The following is a 17277-nucleotide window of genomic DNA, read 5'->3' as shown; positions in this document are numbered from 1 at the left end:
CCTCCATGCATGATTTTGGCTGGCTGAAGTGCATTGCATCCCAAGCAGCCCAGCTCCCACCAGTTTCCATAGGGGTTGGGGCTTGCTCCCCACCAACATGCAGCCCCTTGGCAATGGGAAAGTTGTCCAAAAGCACAGGACAGTCTTGCAGAGCCACAGAGGGGAATGGCTGGCATGGGAATGGGAGCGATGGTCACAGCTTTTCCTAGACCCCCTTGCTCTTGCTAACAATGGATGGTTTTTCATAATATGGAATGTGAACCAGGAGCAGTTCGAATGGAAAATTTCTGACTTGGGTTGGAACAGGAACAGATAGGACCCCTTGCAGACTCCTCCAGTTCATGGGATCGGGAGCAGCTGCTGTGCAAGAACATCCCTGACGTTGTCACTTTGCATTTGCTCTACTGAGCCCAGTCATCTTGAAGGAGGGAGACAAGGGAAAAAGCCATGTATAGCTGCCAGCTGTGACCGCTCCACAACGGGGTTTGGGGCTGCTCTGAGAGTGAGGTCCTGGCTGGGTGGCTGAGAGTCCCATTGGGAGTCAGACACTGGGAGAGGTGCCGCCTGTTTCATGTGCAGCTTGGGAGGGTGCCCTGCAGCGCATCCCTCCTGCTGCATGCCTGGCTTGGGGTCTCCAAGGATCAGGTGCAGATAACTGGGTGGGGGACAACCAAAGGGACCTAGCTTCTCCAGGGTGGATGGGAGAGAGTCATGTGCTGGCCCATCCACCGTCTGGGCAGAGGGCAATGTGGCTATGAGCACCCTCCCAGTGCTCCCTTGGACCTGTTTGAGCTGACTGTGCCCAAAATGAGCAGCTCTGGAGCAAGTTTGGGCTGAGACATGCTCTGAAGCATGAGGCAGACATTCCGCCAGGCCTGGCTGCTCAGGCACGTCACAGGGCTGCAGGGAGACAAGATCCTGCGCTCATTTTAGTCCAACGGTTGATGACAAACTCGCTGAACTCCAAAGTGAATAAATATTGCTCATAAGAGCAGGTATTACTTGAGTTTATCTTCTATTGATTAGACATTACTTTAAGATGAGCTGAAGTAAGCCCTTCAAGGCCAACAAAGCATGTCTGCAGGGGAGATGCACTATTTACACTAAATCACCAGACAGAAAAGCCAAATAGATCCAAACCCATTCCCCGTCTCCTTGCACGGCTCCAAGGCAGGTGATGTTTGGTTTTGATTTTAGGGAAGGGCTTTGTTCCTAGGCAAAACCATCCTCTTTGAAACAAGGCTGACTCCAGCTGTGTGCAGAGCTCTCTGGCACTCTGGACTCCAGCTGCTCTGGAGGCGTTCTCTTAATTTGCTTTTGATGAATATTTCAGTGCTGCCAATAGCCCTGGAGATCGTGAGCTCCTGTCTCAACCCAGAGCTCACCTGTTTTGCAGTTTTTTTACAGACAGTGAAAAATAAAAACAACAAAGGAGAAGAACGAGTGAGTGGCACTGGTGATGAGCAATTTTGGGGGAGGAAAAATCTTTGGTACCCAAAGAGCTGGGTTTGAGTGCCCAAGTTGGGAAGCACAGAGGTAAGAGGGTGGCAGAAGGAAATGTGCCAACCCTGCCAGCTCCTTGGCCATGCAGCCCTGCAGGAGCCCCATCTTCACAGCACAGCAGGGTCATAGGCTTGTTCCTGCACCTTGTCCCCAGTGCCTCAAGGAACCCACACTGAGGAGGTGACCTCACACATGGGGCTTTCTGTGTGAACTCAGAGCAGAAGGATGGTGGCTTGGGGTCCCCTGTACAGGTTGTCCAGGGACCCTGCAGCAGGGAGGTTGGTGGTCTGGAGACCGCCCCTGCATGGATCACTGTGGCACCCTGAAGTGATTATGGCCTGGGGTTTCTCCCTAGGGAATCACTTGGTGACCCCATAGCAAGGTGAGATGGTGGCCTGGGGACTGCCATGTAGGGGACCATGCATCCAGGCAGACAGTGCAACAGGGACCCACACTTGGGTCAGCTGAAGACCCCACAGCAAGGGGGGTGGTGACCTGGGCACCCTGCATGGGTTGCCCAGGGTCCTAGCAACAAGGGGGGACCAGGACACAGGACCCTGTGTGGCTGGCCCTGGGACCCTGCCAAGAGGGAAGATGGTGTCACAGGGACTGCCAGGTGGTTGGGCTGGGGACCACAGCAAGGGCGGATGTGGTGGGTTGACCCTGGCTGAGGGCCAGGTGCCCACCAGAGCTGCTCTATCACTCCCCTCCTTCACTAGACAGGGGAGAAAAAGTATAACGGAAAGCTTGTGGGTTGAGATAAGGACAGGGAGAGATCACTCACTAATTATCGTCACGAGCAAAACAGGCTGAATTTAGAGAGGGAATTCATCTAATTTATTACTAAGCAAAACAGAGTAGAGGAATGAGAAATAAAATCAACTCTTAAAACACCTCCCCCCACCCCTCCCATCTTCCCGGGCTCAACTTCACTCCTGGCTTCAACCTTCCCCCCCTCAGCAGCACAGGGGGACAGGGAATGGGGGTTATGGTCAGTTCATCTCACGGTGTTTCTGCCGCTTCTTCATCCTCAGGGGGAGGACTCCTCTTAATCGTTCCCCTGCTCCAGCATGGAGTCCCTCTCACGGGGTGCACACCTTCAGGAGCAAACTGCTCCAGCGTGGGTCCCCCACGGGGTCACGAGTCCTGCCAGCAAACCTGCTCTGGCGTGGGCTTCTCTCTCCACAGGTCCACAGGTCCTGCCAGGAGCTTGCTCCAGCATGGGCTTCCCACGGGCCACAGCCTCCTTCAGGTGTCTCCACCTGCTCCGGCGTGGGGTCCTCCATGGGCTACAGGTGGAATCTCTACACCCCCTCATCCTTCCTCCATGGGCTGCAGGGGGACAGCCTGCTTCACCATGGTCTTCACCATGGTCTTCACCATGGGCTGCAGGGGGATCTCTGCTCCGGCGCCTGGAGCACCTCCTCCCCCTCCTTCTGCAGTGACCTTGGTGTCTGCAGAGTTTGTTACATCTTCTCACTCCTCTCTCCGGCTGCAAAAGCTCTCTGTTTTTTTTTTTTTTATTCTTAAATATGTTATCACAGAGGCGCTGATTGGCTTGGCCTTGGCCAGCGGCGGGTCTGTCTTAGAGCTGGCTGGCATTGGCTCTGTCAGACACAGGGGGAGCTTCTAGCAGCTTCTCACAGCAGCCACCCCTGTAGCCCCCCCACTACCAAAACCTTGCCACGCAAAACCAACACAGGGGACAACGACAGGGAACCCCGCATGGGTGTCCCTGAAACCCTGCAGCACAGGGAAGAAGTGCAGGGTCTGTTGACGTATTTATTGATTGCAGCTTTTTTGGAGGATGTTATTTAATCCGGGCATTTTCCCTCCATCTTACCCCTCTGAGTCCCCTAACTACTGTCATGTGAGGTGTTTGGCTTGATTTTTGGCAGCATTTCTACTCAGTCATTCCCTCTTTCACTCCTCGCCCCTTCCAGCAGTGGTTTTGGGGGACATTTGGTGACAATTCTCTATTTATTGTACCTGCGGGGTTGATTCTAGGGTCCTGACAGGCACCTTCTAGAAGCTTCAAGGGGCTTCTGCAACAGCTGATGCCTGTCAGCTGCCTCCTGATTGGCAGCTTTACCTGCCTCCTGATAGGCAGGTTGTTAGCTGCCTCCTGATTGGTTGGTCACTGAGGGTGCTGAGGGAGTGCCTGGCTGTTGTGAGGGCAGGCTGCCCAGAACTGCCCGCAGTGCTTGAAGTGAGGCCACGCTAATGGTGAATACAGCGGGATAATCCCCTCTTTGACCAGCTGGTTATACTGTGTTGGATGCACCCCAGGATGCGGTTGCCCTCAGGGCTACCAGGGGCACACTGCTGACTCCTACTGAGCCTGCTGCCAGCCAACACCTCCAGATCCCTTTCTGCAGGGCTGCTCTTCAGCCTCTTCTCTCCCAATCTATACTTGTGCCTGGTGTTACTCCATCCCAGGTGCAGAATCCGGTATTTGTTCTTGTTTAATTTCATGCTATTGATGGCTGCTCAATCCTGCAATCTATCCAGATCCCTCTTCAAGGCCTCTCATCCCTCAAGAGAATCAACGGCACCTCCCAGTTTGATATCATCAGCAAATCTGCTAATGGTACAATCAGCTCCTACATCTAGATCATTGATAAAAATACCGAACAAAACTAGCCCTAGGCTTGAGCCCTGAAGAACAGTGCTGGTGACCAGTCGCAAGCCAGATACTCTCCAGAGGTTCTGCCAAATTAAATGATCTGTCATTATTTTTCTGGGAGGGCCAGAGGGTCATGCTGGCAAAGAGAGGTAGTCAAGTGTCTGCTGGCACAGGAAGACGTCATCAGAAGTATGTGCAGGCAAGCATTCTCGTGTTAAAGCCTTTGTTTAAGCCAGTGATGCATTTGTGTCACGTTTTGGAAGACCCCTAGGTACCAGTCTCTGTTGCTGTGGTGATGGCATCTTTCTGACGGGAGGTTGTCTTGCCCATTACCACCCACCCCGATGGCCTGTTGAGCATTGGCTTTGTGATGGGGGAGGTTGCATGAGCCTTGGGAGAAGAAATGAAGTGGAGGCAACTCAGACTGTAATGCAGTAGAAATTTATTGAGGGCAAAAAAACCAGTGAAAAAGCAGAAGTGCCAAGTGGAAGGGGTCCACTCTAGGGTGCAGGTAGAGTGACGATTAGCTGAGAAACCTTCCGTGCAGTATATTTGGGCAGAGCACAGAGGTCTTCCTGTCCCACCGTGGGAGTGGGACACCAGAGGTCCATGGTGGGCTTTGGCTTGTGAGAAGTTGGTTGCCACGGAGCGTAGCGGACACAGGAGAAGAGGCTATGCGGAGAAGGAAGTGGGAGAAGAGGAGAAGGTAGGTGGGCCGTGTTTGCATCAGCCCAGGCTGGCCCCTTCCCTGCTTCCTTGCTTGGTGCCTTGAGCAAGGCAGAGCCGTGGATGGCAGGTCCATGTGCCAGGGAAGGCGCGGAGGTGCCTCCTCAATGCATGCCTTGGCTTCCAGGGTTTGGGTGGCTGGTGTTAGGGGTGGTGGTGGTGGCGAGGGCCCTTAGCAGGGGTAGCAGCCTCTTAGGCCGCCGAAGCAGCCCAGGCCTCCGAAGCCGGAGCCAGAGCCGAAGCCGAAGCCGCCAGAGATGGGCACTCCCTGGGAGCTGAGGACGTTGCCCACGGCAGCCGATGAGGAGGATCCGACGGCGGTGTTCTGGGGGAAGGAGCTGAGGATGGGTCCGGGCAGGGTGACGAGCACGGCGGGTGGCTGGATGACGACGCGGGAGTCCTCGCACTGCCTGACGCAGGGCTCGTTGCAGCTGTTAGCCAGCGGGGTGGGTCCGCAGGGGCGGCAGAGGTCGTAGCAGGCCATGTCTGTGGTGCGGAGGGGTCCTGGAAGAGAGGGTGTTGAGAAGGCGTAGGGGCATGGGGGTGCAAGGGGGGGTGTGTGAGGAGGGCGAGGGAGTGGGGAGGCGTGGTGTGGGGCTGTGGGGAGCGTGGCGGTGGGGAGGCGTCAGGGCTGGTGAGGCCGGGGGCCGAGCGTGCTGGAAGAGCTGGGCCAGGTGAGGCAGGAGACGGAGGGGAAGAGGGTTCGTGCTCACCTTGTTGACCGCGTAGGAGAAGGCGTCAGGAGAAGTGTGTGAGGGAGAGAGGCCCTGGCTCGGCTTTTATGCTGGTCCCCAAGTGCCTGAGGGTGAGAGAGAGCCTTTGCGCATGACAGCATTTTTCAGCAAGCAGTTCTTGCATGCCACAACCATGCCAGTAATGAGGTGGGGTGTGTTTTCCTTCCTGCAACGCTCCCTTTTCATGTCCTCCCCTTGAGGACGTGTCCACTTGGCCCTGGCGGCAGCTTTTAAGTGAGAGTAGGTATTTGGGAGGATTTGTATGGCAGGTGCGTGTAAAAGGATTGGGCAGGCACGGCCAAAGCATAGAAGAGGTGGGGCGTCATCAGTGAGGTCATCCCACGGCACTCATGTGGGGTGGTTTGCGGGTGCCTTGTGAAGAGGGGGCTCCATTCCCTCGCAGCCCTGGAAGGCTGGTCTGGGATGTGGAGGTGTGCTGGGCATGAGGCATGCCCCTTCCATAGCGTTCTCTCCTTACCTACCTTGCTCCCTGCTCGCTAAGCCTGTGTTAAGGCCTGGCCTTTCCCTTTGGGCGTGCTCTCTGGGTGCCTTGGTGCCTCCCTGGCTTCTAAGGGTGTAGCTGGGTGTATTGGGTTTATGTGGCAAGGTTTTGGTAGTGAGGGGGCTAGAGGGGTGGCTTCTGTTGGAAGGTTGCGGAAGATACCCGCCCTGTTCGATAGAGTCCCCATGTGCCGAAAGACGAGCCGGCAGGGAAGAAGAGCAGCCTGGCGGAACGGAGAGCTTTGGCTGGAACTCAGGGTAAAAAAGGGAGAGTTTATGACGTGTGGAAGAAGGGACAGGCAGCTCAGGAGGCCTACAAGGATGTGGTGAGTTTATGCAAGGAGAAAATGAGAAGGGCCAAAGCCCAACTCAAACTTTATCTGGCTACTGCCGTAAAAGAGACGAAGAAATGTTTCTATAAATAGGTATAGCAACAAAAGGAGGGCTGAGGAGGATCTGCATCCTTTATTGGATGCGGGGGAAAACAAGAGTGGCAAAGGATGAGGACGAAGTTGATGTTCGTTCTGTCTTCCTTTCTTCCTTTCTTTCTTCTTTGCCTCAGTTCTTAATGCTGAGTCCAGTTTTTCTGCCGGTGCCCAGCCCCTTGAGCTGGAAGACAGGAACGGGGAGCAGAATGAAGCCCGCATAACCCAAGGAGAAATGGTTAGCGACCTGCGACACCACTTAGACACACGCAAGTCTATGGGGCCAGATGGGATCCACCCAAGGGTACTGAGGGAGCTGGTGGAAGCGCTCACCAAGCCGCTTTCCATCACTTCTCGGCAGTCCTGGCTAACCGGGGAGGTCCCGGTTGACCGGAACTTAGGAGATGTGACACTTATCTACAAGAAGGGCTGGAAGGAGGATCCGGGAACTAGAAGCCTGTCAGTCTGACTTTGGTAGCGGGGAAGTTTACGCAGCAGATCATCCTGAGCGCCACCATGCAGCACGTTTGGGACAGCCAGGTGATCAGGCCCAGTCAGCATGGGCTTATGAAAGACAGGTCCTGCTTGACTCTCCTGATCTCCTCCTGTGACAAGGTGACCCGCTTAGTGGATGAGGGAAAGGCTGTGGATGTTGTCTACCTGGACAATATTAAAGCCTTTGACACTGTTTGCCACAGCCTTCTCCTGGAGAAACTGGCTGCTCATGGCTTGGACGGGCGTACTCTTTGCTGGGTGAAAAACTGGCTGGACGGCCGGGCCCAAGGAGGTGTGGCGAATGGAGTGAAATCCAGCTGGCGGTCAGTCATAAGTGGTGTTCCTCAGGGCTCAGTAGCGGGGCCAGTGCTCTTGAATAGCTTCATTAATGATCTGGACGAGGGGATCGAGTGCACCCTCAGTAGGTTTGCAGGCAACACCAAGTTGGTGGGGAGTGTTGCTGTGCTTGAGGGTAGGAAGGCTCTAGAGAGGGATCTGGACAGGCTGGATGGATGGGCTGAGGCCAGCTGCATGAGGCTCAACAAGGCTGAGTGGCGGGTCCTGCACTTGGGTCACAGCAACGCCAGGCATCGCTACGGGCTTGGGGCAGAGTGGCTGGAGAGCCGCCTGGTGGAAAAGGACCTGGGGGGTGTTGGTCGACAGCGTGCTGAATATGAGCCAGCAGCGTGCCGGGGAGGCCAACGACATGCTGGCTTGTATCAGAGACAGTGTGGCCAGCAGGACTAGGGCAGTGATCGTCCCCCTGTAGTCGGCCCTGCTGAGGCGGCAGCTGGAATACTGTGTTCAGTTTCGGGCCCCTCACTACAGGAAGGACGTTGAGGGGCTGGAGCGTGTGCAAAGACGGGCAATGAAGAATGTCAGGCTGAGATGCAGGAGAACTTTATTGAGGGGGAAAAAATAGTGAAACGGCAGAAGCACCAGGTGGAAGGGAGGTCAGCCTTGGTCATCAGCCAAGGTGCCTTGCGTGCAGTAGGTCTCGCCAGAGCACCGAGGTCTTCCTGTCCCACCGTGGGAGTGGGACACCGGAGGTCCATGGTGGGCTTTGGCTTGTGAGAAGTTGGTTGCCACGGAGCGTAGCGGACACAGGAGAAGAGGCTATGCGGAGAAGGAAGTGGGAGAAGAGGAGAAGGTAGGTGGGCCGTGTTTGCATCAGCCCAGGCTGGCCCCTTCCCTGCTTCCTTGCTTGGTGCCTTGAGCAAGGCAGAGCCGTGGGTGGCAGGTCCATGTGCCAGGGAAGGCGCGGAGGTGCCTCCTCAATGCATGCCTTGGCTTCCAGGGTTTGGGTGGCTGGTGTTAGGGGTGGTGGTGGTGGCGAGGGCCCTTAGCAGGGGTAGCAGCCTCTTAGGCCGCCGAAGCAGCCCAGGCCTCCGAAGCCGGAGCCAGAGCCGAAGCCGAAGCCGCCAGAGATGGGCACTCCCTGGGAGCTGAGGACGTTGCCCACGGCAGCCGATGAGGAGGATCCGACGGCGGTGTTCTGGGGGAAGGAGCTGAGGATGGGTCCGGGCAGGGTGACGAGCACGGCGGGTGGCTGGATGACGACGCGGGAGTCCTCGCACTGCCTGACGCAGGGCTCGTTGCAGCTGTTAGCCAGTGGGGTGGGTCCGCAGGGGCGGCAGAGGTCGTAGCAGGCCATGTCTGTGGTGCGGAGGGGTCCTGGAAGAGAGGGTGTTGAGAAGGCGTAGGGGCATGGGGGTGCGAGGGGGGGTGTGTGAGGAGGGCGAGGGAGTGGGGAGGCGTGGTGTGGGGCTGTGGGGAGCGTGGCGGTGGGGAGGCGTCAGGGCTGGTGAGGCCGGGGGCCGAGCGTGCTGGAAGAGCTGGGCCAGGTGAGGCAGGAGACGGAGGGGAAGAGGGTTCGTGCTCACCTTGTTGACCGCGTAGGAGAAGGCGTCAGGAGAAGTGTGTGAGGGAGAGAGGCCCTGGCTCGGCTTTTATGCTGGTCCCCAAGTGCCTGAGGGTGAGAGAGAGCCTTTGCGCATGACAGCATTTTTCAGCAAGCAGTTCTTGCATGCCACAACCATGCCAGTAATGAGGTGGGGTGTGTTTTCCTTCCTGCAACGCTCCCTTTTCATGTCCTCCCCTTGAGGACGTGTCCACTTGGCCCTGGCGGCAGCTTTTAAGTGAGAGTAGGTATTTGGGAGGATTTGTATGGCAGGTGCGTGTAAAAGGATTGGGCAGGCACGGCCAAAGCATAGAAGAGGTGGGGCGTCATCAGTGAGGTCATCCCACGGCACTCATGTGGGGTGGTTTGCGGGTGCCTTGTGAAGAGGGGGCTCCATTCCCTCGCAGCCCTGGAAGGCTGGTCTGGGATGTGGAGGTGTGCTGGGCATGAGGCATGCCCCTTCCATAGCGTTCTCTCCTTACCTACCTTGCTCCCTGCTCGCTAAGCCTGTGTTAAGGCCTGGCCTTTCCCTTTGGGTGTGCTCTCTGGGTGCCTTGGTGCCTCCCTGGCTTCTAAGGGTGTAGCTGGGTGTATTGGGTTTATGTGGCAAGGTTTTGGTAGTGAGGGGGCTAGAGGGGTGGCTTCTGTTGGAAGGTTGCGGAAGATACCCGCCCTGTTCGATAGAGTCCCCATGTGCCGAAAGACGAGCCGGCAGGGAAGAAGAGCAGCCTGGCGGAACGGAGAGCTTTGGCTGGAACTCAGGGTAAAAAAGGGAGAGTTTATGACGTGTGGAAGAAGGGACAGGCAGCTCAGGAGGCCTACAAGGATGTGGTGAGTTTATGCAAGGAGAAAATGAGAAGGGCCAAAGCCCAACTCAAACTTTATCTGGCTACTGCCGTAAAAGAGACGAAGAAATGTTTCTATAAATAGGTATAGCAACAAAAGGAGGGCTGAGGAGGATCTGCATCCTTTATTGGATGCGGGGGAAAACAAGAGTGGCAAAGGATGAGGACGAAGTTGATGTTCGTTCTGTCTTCCTTTCTTCCTTTCTTTCTTCTTTGCCTCAGTTCTTAATGCTGAGTCCAGTTTTTCTGCCGGTGCCCAGCCCCTTGAGCTGGAAGACAGGAACGGGGAGCAGAATGAAGCCCGCATAACCCAAGGAGAAATGGTTAGCGACCTGCGACACCACTTAGACACACGCAAGTCTATGGGGCCAGATGGGATCCACCCAAGGGTACTGAGGGAGCTGGTGGAAGCGCTCACCAAGCCGCTTTCCATCACTTCTCGGCAGTCCTGGCTAACCGGGGAGGTCCCGGTTGACCGGAACTTAGCAGATGTGACACTTATCTACAAGAAGGGCTGGAAGGAGGATCCGGGAACTAGAAGCCTGTCAGTCTGACTTTGGTAGCGGGGAAGTTTACGCAGCAGATCATCCTGAGCGCCACCATGCAGCACGTTCGGGACAGCCAGGTGATCAGGCCCAGTCAGCATGGGCTTATGAAAGACAGGTCCTGCTTGACTCTCCTGATCTCCTCCTGTGACAAGGTGACCCGCTTAGTGGATGAGGGAAAGGCTGTGGATGTTGTCTACCTGGACAATATTAAAGCCTTTGACACTGTTTGCCACAGCCTTCTCCTGGAGAAACTGGCTGCTCATGGCTTGGACGGGCGTACTCTTTGCTGGGTGAAAAACTGGCTGGACGGCCGGGCCCAAGGAGGTGTGGCGAATGGAGTGAAATCCAGCTGGCGGTCAGTCATAAGTGGTGTTCCTCAGGGCTCAGTAGCGGGGCCAGTGCTCTTGAATAGCTTCATTAATGATCTGGACGAGGGGATCGAGTGCACCCTCAGTAGGTTTGCAGGCAACACCAAGTTGGTGGGGAGTGTTGCTGTGCTTGAGGGTAGGAAGGCTCTAGAGAGGGATCTGGACAGGCTGGATGGATGGGCTGAGGCCAGCTGCATGAGGCTCAACAAGGCTGAGTGGCGGGTCCTGCACTTGGGTCACAGCAACGCCAGGCATCGCTACGGGCTTGGGGCAGAGTGGCTGGAGAGCCGCCTGGTGGAAAAGGACCTGGGGGGTGTTGGTCGACAGCGTGCTGAATATGAGCCAGCAGCGTGCCGGGGAGGCCAACGACATGCTGGCTTGTATCAGAGACAGTGTGGCCAGCAGGACTAGGGCAGTGATCGTCCCCCTGTAGTCGGCCCTGCTGAGGCGGCAGCTGGAATACTGTGTTCAGTTTCGGGCCCCTCACTACAGGAAGGACGTTGAGGGGCTGGAGCGTGTGCAAAGACGGGCAATGAAGAATGTCAGGCTGAGATGCAGGAGAACTTTATTGAGGGGGAAAAAATAGTGAAACGGCAGAAGCACCAGGTGGAAGGGAGGTCAGCCTTGGTCATCAGCCAAGGTGCCTTGCGTGCAGTAGGTCTCGCCAGAGCACCGAGGTCTTCCTGTCCCACCGTGGGAGTGGGACACCGGAGGTCCGTGGTGGGCTTTGGCTTGTGAGAAGTTGGTTGCCGCGGAGCGTAGCGGACACAGGAGAAGAGGCTATGCGGAGAAGGAAGTGGGAGAAGAGGAGAAGGTAGGTGGGCCGTGTTTGCATCAGCCCAGGCTGGCCCCTTCCCTGCTTCCTTGCTTGGTGCCTTGAGCAAGGCAGAGCCGTGGATGGCAGGTCCATGTGCCAGGGAAGGCGCGGAGGTGCCTCCTCAATGCATGCCTTGGCTTCCAAGGTTTGGGTGGCTGGTGTTAGGGGTGGTGGTGGTGGCGAGGGCCCTTAGCAGGGGTAGCAGCCTCTTCTGCCGCCAAAGCAGCCCAGGCCTCCGAAGCCGGAGCCAGAGCCGAAGCCGAAGCCGCCAGAGATGGGCACTCCCTGGGAGCTGAGGACGTTGCCCACGGCAGCCGATGAGGAGGATCCGACGGCGGTGTTCTGGGGGAAGGAGCTGAGGATGGGTCCGGGCAGGGTGACGAGCACGGCGGGTGGCTGGATGACGACGCGGGAGTCCTCGCACTGCCTGACGCAGGGCTCGTTGCAGCTGTTAGCCAGCGGGGTGGGTCCGCAGGGGCGGCAGAGGTCGTAGCAGGCCATGTCTGTGGTGCGGAGGGGTCCTGGAAGAGAGGGTGTTGAGAAGGCGTAGGGGCATGGGGGTGCGAGGGGGGGTGTGTGAGGAGGGCGAGGGAGTGGGGAGGCGTGGTGTGGGGCTGTGGGGAGCGTGGCGGTGGGGAGGCGTCAGGGCTGGTGAGGCCGGGGGCCGAGCGTGCTGGAAGAGCTGGGCCAGGTGAGGCAGGAGACGGAGGGGAAGAGGGTTCGTGCTCACCTTGTTGACCGCGTAGGAGAAGGCGTCAGGAGAAGTGTGTGAGGGAGAGAGGCCCTGGCTCGGCTTTTATGCTGGTCCCCAAGTGCCTGAGGGTGAGAGAGAGCCTTTGCGCATGACAGCATTTTTCAGCAAGCAGTTCTTGCATGCCACAACCATGCCAGTAATGAGGTGGGGTGTGTTTTCCTTCCTGCAACGCTCCCTTTCAATGTCCTCCCCTTGAGGACGTGTCCACTTGGCCCTGGCGGCAGCTTTTAAGTGAGAGTAGGTATTTGGGAGGATTTGTATGGCAGGTGCGTGTAAAAGGATTGGGCAGGCACGGCCAAAGCATAGAAGAGGTGGGGCGTCATCAGTGAGGTCATCCCACGGCACTCATGTGGGGTGGTTTGCGGGTGCCTTGTGAAGAGGGGGCTCCATTCCCTCGCAGCCCTGGAAGGCTGGTCTGGGATGTGGAGGTGTGCTGGGCATGAGGCATGCCCCTTCCATAGCGTTCTCTCCTTACCTACCTTGCTCCCTGCTCGCTAAGCCTGTGTTAAGGCCTGGCCTTTCCCTTTGGGCGTGCTCTCTGGGTGCCTTGGTGCCTCCCTGGCTTCTAAGGGTGTAGCTGGGTGTACTGGGTTTATGTGGCAAGGTTTTGGTAGTGAGGGGGCTAGAGGGGTGGCTTCTGTTGGAAGGTTGTGGAAGATACCCGCCCTGTTCGATAGAGTCCCCATGTGCTGAAAGACGAGCCGACAGGGAAGAAGAGCAGCCTGGCGGAACGGAGAGCTTTGGCTGGAACTCAGGGTAAAAAAAGGAGAGTTTATGACGTGTGGAAGAAGGGACAGGCAGCTCAGGAGGCCTACAAGGATGTGGTGAGTTTATGCAAGGAGAAAATGAGAAGGGCCAAAGCCCAACTCAAACTTTATCTGGCTACTGCCGTAAAAGAGACGAAGAAATGTTTCTATAAATAGGTATAGCAACAAAAGGAGGGCTGAGGAGGATCTGCATCCTTTATTGGATGCGGGGGAAAACAAGAGTGGCAAAGGATGAGGACGAAGTTGATGTTCGTTCTGTCTTCCTTTCTTCCTTTCTTTCTTCTTTGCCTCAGTTCTTAATGCTGAGTCCAGTTTTTCTGCCGGTGCCCAGCCCCTTGAGCTGGAAGACAGGAACGGGGAGCAGAATGAAGCCCGCATAACCCAAGGAGAAATGGTTAGCGACCTGCGACACCACTTGGACACACGCAAGTCTATGGGGCCAGATGGGATCCACCCAAGGGTACTGAGGGAGCTGGTGGAAGTGCTCACCAAGCCGCTTTCCATCACTTCTCGGCAGTCCTGGCTAACCGGGGAGGTCCCGGTTGACCGGAACTTAGCAGATGTGACACTTATCTACAAGAAGGGCTGGAAGGAGGATCCGGGAACTAGAAGCCTGTCAGTCTGACTTTGGTAGCGGGGAAGTTTACGTAGCAGATCATCCTGAGCGCCACCATGCAGCACGTTCGGGACAGCCAGGTGATCAGGCCCAGTCAGCATGGGCTTATGAAAGACAGGTCCTGCTTGACTCTCCTGATCTCCTCCTGTGACAAGGTGACCCGCTTAGTGGATGAGGGAAAGGCTGTGGATGTTGTCTACCTGGACAATATTAAAGCCTTTGACACTGTTTGCCACAGCCTTCTCCTGGAGAAACTGGCTGCTCATGGCTTGGACGGGCGTACTCTTTGCTGGGTGAAAAACTGGCTGGACGGCCGGGCCCAAGGAGGTGTGGCGAATGGAGTGAAATCCAGCTGGCGGTCAGTCATAAGTGGTGTTCCTCAGGGCTCAGTAGCGGGGCCAGTGCTCTTGAATAGCTTCATTAATGATCTGGACGAGGGGATCGAGTGCACCCTCAGTAGGTTTGCAGGCAACACCAAGTTGGTGGGGAGTGTTGCTGTGCTTGAGGGTAGGAAGGCTCTAGAGAGGGATCTGGACAGGCTGGATGGATGGGCTGAGGCCAGCTGCATGAGGCTCAACAAGGCTGAGTGGCGGGTCCTGCACTTGGGTCACAGCAACGCCAGGCATCGCTACGGGCTTGGGGCAGAGTGGCTGGAGAGCCGCCTGGTGGAAAAGGACCTGGGGGGTGTTGGTCGACAGCGTGCTGAATATGAGCCAGCAGCGTGCCGGGGAGGCCAACGACATGCTGGCTTGTATCAGAGACAGTGTGGCCAGCAGGACTAGGGCAGTGATCGTCCCCCTGTAGTCGGCCCTGCTGAGGCGGCAGCTGGAATACTGTGTTCAGTTTCGGGCCCCTCACTACAGGAAGGACGTTGAGGGGCTGGAGCGTGTGCAAAGACGGGCAATGAAGAATGTCAGGCTGAGATGCAGGAGAACTTTATTGAGGGGGAAAAAATAGTGAAACGGCAGAAGCACCAGGTGGAAGGGAGGTCAGCCTTGGTCATCAGCCAAGGTGCCTTGCGTGCAGTAGGTCTCGCCAGAGCACCGAGGTCTTCCTGTCCCACCGTGGGAGTGGGACACCGGAGGTCCGTGGTGGGCTTTGGCTTGTGAGAAGTTGGTTGCCACGGAGCGTAGCGGACACAGGAGAAGAGGCTATGCGGAGAAGGAAGTGGGAGAAGAGGAGAAGGTAGGTGGGCCGTGTTTGCATCAGCCCAGGCTGGCCCCTTCCCTGCTTCCTTGCTTGGTGCCTTGAGCAAGGCAGAGCCGTGGATGGCAGGTCCATGTGCCAGGGAAGGCGCGGAGGTGCCTCCTCAATGCATGCCTTGGCTTCCAAGGTTTGGGTGGCTGGTGTTAGGGGTGGTGGTGGTGGCGAGGGCCCTTAGCAGGGGTAGCAGCCTCTTCTGCCGCCGAAGCAGCCCAGGCCTCCGAAGCCGGAGCCAGAGCCGAAGCCGAAGCCGCCAGAGATGGGCACTCCCTGGGAGCTGAGGACGTTGCCCACGGCAGCCGATGAGGAGGATCCGACGGCGGTGTTCTGGGGGAAGGAGCTGAGGATGGGTCCGGGCAGGGTGACGAGCACGGCGGGTGGCTGGATGACGACGCGGGAGTCCTCGCACTGCCTGACGCAGGGCTCGTTGCAGCTGTTAGCCAGCGGGGTGGGTCCGCAGGGGCGGCAGAGGTCGTAGCAGGCCATGTCTGTGGTGCGGAGGGGTCCTGGAAGAGAGGGTGTTGAGAAGGCGTAGGGGCATGGGGGTGCGAGGGGGGGTGTGTGAGGAGGGCGAGGGAGTGGGGAGGCGTGGTGTGGGGCTGTGGGGAGCGTGGCGGTGGGGAGGCGTCAGGGCTGGTGAGGCCGGGGGCCGAGCGTGCTGGAAGAGCTGGGCCAGGTGAGGCAGGAGACGGAGGGGAAGAGGGTTCGTGCTCACCTTGTTGACCGCGTAGGAGAAGGCGTCAGGAGAAGTGTGTGAGGGAGAGAGGCCCTGGCTCGGCTTTTATGCTGGTCCCCAAGTGCCTGAGGGTGAGAGAGAGCCTTTGCGCATGACAGCATTTTTCAGCAAGCAGTTCTTGCATGCCACAACCATGCCAGTAATGAGGTGGGGTGTGTTTTCCTTCCTGCAACGCTCCCTTTTCATGTCCTCCCCTTGAGGACGTGTCCACTTGGCCCTGGCGGCAGCTTTTAAGTGAGAGTAGGTATTTGGGAGGATTTGTATGGCAGGTGCGTGTAAAAGGATTGGGCAGGCACGGCCAAAGCATAGAAGAGGTGGGGCGTCATCAGTGAGGTCATCCCACGGCACTCATGTGGGGTGGTTTGCGGGTGCCTTGTGAAGAGGGGGCTCCATTCCCTCGCAGCCCTGGAAGGCTGGTCTGGGATGTGGAGGTGTGCTGGGCATGAGGCATGCCCCTTCCATAGCGTTCTCTCCTTACCTACCTTGCTCCCTGCTCGCTAAGCCTGTGTTAAGGCCTGGCCTTTCCCTTTGGGCGTGCTCTCTGGGTGCCTTGGTGCCTCCCTGGCTTCTAAGGGTGTAGCTGGGTGTATTGGGTTTATGTGGCAAGGTTTTGGTAGTGAGGGGGCTAGAGGGGTGGCTTCTGTTGGAAGGTTGCGGAAGATACCCGCCCTGTTCGATAGAGTCCCCATGTGCCGAAAGACGAGCCGGCAGGGAAGAAGAGCAGCCTGGCGGAACGGAGAGCTTTGGCTGGAACTCAGGGTAAAAAAAGGAGAGTTTATGACGTGTGGAAGAAGGGACAGGCAGCTCAGTAGGCCTACAAGGATGTGGTGAGTTTATGCAAGGAGAAAATGAGAAGGGCCAAAGCCCAACTCAAACTTTATCTGGCTACTGCCGTAAAAGAGACGAAGAAATGTTTCTATAGATAGGTATAGCAACAAAAGGAGGGCTGAGGAGGATCTGCATCCTTTATTGGATGCGGGGGAAAACAAGAGTGGCAAAGGATGAGGACGAAGTTGATGTTCGTTCTGTCTTCCTTTCTTCCTTTCTTTCTTCTTTGCCTCAGTTCTTAATGCTGAGTCCAGTTTTTCTGCCGGTGCCCAGCCCCTTGAGCTGGAAGACAGGAACGGGGAGCAGAATGAAGCCCGCATAACCCAAGGAGAAATGGTTAGCGACCTGCGACACCACTTGGACACACGCAAGTCTATGGGGCCAGATGGGATCCACCCAAGGGTACTGAGGGAGCTGGTGGAAGCGCTCACCAAGCCGCTTTCCATCACTTCTCGGCAGTCCTGGCTAACCGGGGAGGTCCCGGTTGACCGGAACTTAGCAGATGTGACACTTATCTACAAGAAGGGCTGGAAGGAGGATCCGGGAACTAGAAGCCTGTCAGTCTGACTTTGGTAGCGGGGAAGTTTACGTAGCAGATCGTCCTGAGCGCCACCATGCAGCACGTTCGGGACAGCCAGGTGATCAGGCCCAGTCAGCATGGGCTTATGAAAGACAGGTCCTGCTTGACTCTCCTGATCTCCTCCTGTGACAAGGTGACCCGCTTAGTGGATGAGGGAAAGGCTGTGGATGTTGTCTACCTGGACAATATTAAAGCCTTTGACACTGTTTGCCACAGCCTTCTCCTGGAGAAACTGGCTGCTCATGGCTTGGACGGGCGTACTCTTTGCTGGGTGAAAAACTGGCTGGACGGCCGGGCCCAAGGAG

General features: G+C 57.0%; 4 pseudogenes; all 4 read right to left on the bottom strand.

Moving 5' to 3' along the window:
- Positions 1 to 5027: 5027 nt before the first annotated feature.
- On the bottom strand, positions 5028 to 5724 carry LOC129203740 (feather keratin 2-like; annotated as a pseudogene).
- Positions 5725 to 8352: 2628 nt separating this feature from the next.
- On the bottom strand, positions 8353 to 9049 carry LOC129203734 (feather keratin 2-like; annotated as a pseudogene).
- A 2628-nt stretch (positions 9050 to 11677) lies between these two features.
- On the bottom strand, positions 11678 to 12374 carry LOC129203733 (feather keratin-like; annotated as a pseudogene).
- Positions 12375 to 15002: 2628 nt separating this feature from the next.
- On the bottom strand, positions 15003 to 15699 carry LOC129203732 (feather keratin-like; annotated as a pseudogene).
- Between the last annotated feature and the right edge of the window lie 1578 nt (positions 15700 to 17277).

The sequence above is a fragment of the Grus americana genome, chromosome 2 (assembly GCF_028858705.1).
Source record: "Grus americana isolate bGruAme1 chromosome 2, bGruAme1.mat, whole genome shotgun sequence".
In the NCBI taxonomy this organism is placed as follows: Eukaryota; Metazoa; Chordata; class Aves; order Gruiformes; family Gruidae; genus Grus; species Grus americana.
This window is presented reverse-complemented; position numbering and strand designations above follow the sequence as displayed.